We start from the raw sequence: 1,956 nt of genomic DNA on the forward strand, positions 1-1,956 counted from the left end.
GCTCACATTGTGGGAAATCTGAGAACTTAACGCGCAACTAATAAATAACTTACGGATATGATCACAGGAAAATATGAAAACTTTACAAAAGATGAGATTCATTCTGTTTTGCTCTAGTTTTGACATCGTTGCCAAAGAAAATATCAGAATTCGACCCCAAAATTAAGGTTATACACAGGTGCGTCTTATATTTGGGTAATTACGTGAAGCTAAAAATATTTTTGTGTGTATCCTCTCTAATACCACCATTAAAAAGGGACTTGTGACCTACATACACCTACGACGCTTTTATGTTACACGTTTTTTAATTCTTTATTTAATCTGCACCCTTTGCTTCTCAAATGAGCGCACCCCCACTACACACACGCCGCCCACACGTTGCCACACAACCCAAAAGATCAATAAAACAAAGCGTGACAGGGATTGACGTGCGACGCTTTGCTCCGTTCAAAGGCCTCGCAAACTACAGTAAACTTGGTAAACACGCATATATGAAAGGTCTATTTGTCGGCGCTGGGATTCTGTCAGGAGGTCTCAGCCGCCTTAACGCTTCAATCCCAACAACGCTCCCCCTCAAAGTTCCCCCCTCGCTGTCTCGACGCACTGTCAGAAATCTCTCCCGAAGTTTTACCACCTAGCCCCCCCTCCCCCCTCTCCACATCCAGTGCTCTCCAAAACACAAACAAACATCCTCCAGGGTTCTTCGCTACTTTCATTAGTGACAAAGTAACTGGGAAAATGCTTGACTTGACTCACTTGGAGTCTCTAAGTTACACGATACTCCCTTAACCACAAGTTATTTTTTTCCCCCCCTCGTGTGAGGAATATTGCTCATGACGCTCCAAAAACTGTCTGACACCGCTGATCCCGCGGGGATCGCCTTAGAAATATGAAAAAAAAAACAAAAAACAATCTAATATGCTTCCTTTTTTTTCAGGAGGACAAATGGGAACGAGGATAACCAGCAGAAATGTGTTTATCTAAATTCAAAGATACAAGAGTTAAAAAGGATAAAATGCATCATGATGTAGCGTTCAAGCACACTGAGTGTACATGTAATCTGGAGGGATTTTTTCTTTTTTTTTAAACAATTTAATTGTATGTGTTGTCTGGAGTGAACATTCAAAGAGCCATTTTGACCCGGTTTCCATAAATAAGACAACACAGGGAGCCGCAAATCTAATATATATATATATATATACAGTATATATATAGGTGGGAGCGGTGAAATGAGTTGTGTGTGTTGCAGCTTCTTTTCATGAAAAGAAGCAAGCAGACCGAACCAACGTCTGAATCCATCCGTGTTCACAAACTGGAGCATTAAGATGAGATTTATTCTATGTTAAATATTCTTTAAGCACTCCACTTTGTTTGTTTACTTATCTGTGTTATCTTATTTTGAAATAACTGCTTTTAATCTGGAAGGCTGCGCTGTATTTCCTGTTTACGCTAACTGTTTTTTTTTCTCCATTTGTTTTTGAGCTTTTAGCAGTGTTGGTGTTAGCCGAGGGCGCTACCTTTTTGGTTTCAAGAAAAGAACGAGCAGACAGACAACTTTTGAATCTATCCTTTATCACAAGCAGGGGCATTAAGATGACACCTTTTTTGTGTTGAGAATTCTTCAAGCGCTTTAGTTTTTAATGTTCAGTTATATCTTGCTTTTAAAAAGTGTGCTTTTGGTTTGTATATTTCCGTTTCCTGTTTTTAGCTTCACAAAACTGATCGCCTGTCTTGCGTCACGTTTTGCGTCCCGTCGTACCGATCATGTCCTGTAGATGTCGTCGTTTCACCCGATCACACAAACTTCATTGGCTGCAATTCAAATGCGTTAAGCGGGCCATGTAGTCTATCTGAACCAAGCATTTTTTTTTTCCGGAGCCGCAGGTTGACGACCTCTGGGGTAGTGGAATTGGGCTGGGTAATTAAAGCTAAATAACTCGCTGGGTAGTCGCTGAT

This window comes from Hippichthys cyanospilos, chromosome 12 (genome assembly GCF_059441005.1).
Source record: "Hippichthys cyanospilos isolate Australia breed blue-spotted pipefish chromosome 12, RoL_Hcya_1.0, whole genome shotgun sequence".
Taxonomy (NCBI): Eukaryota; Metazoa; Chordata; class Actinopteri; order Syngnathiformes; family Syngnathidae; genus Hippichthys; species Hippichthys cyanospilos.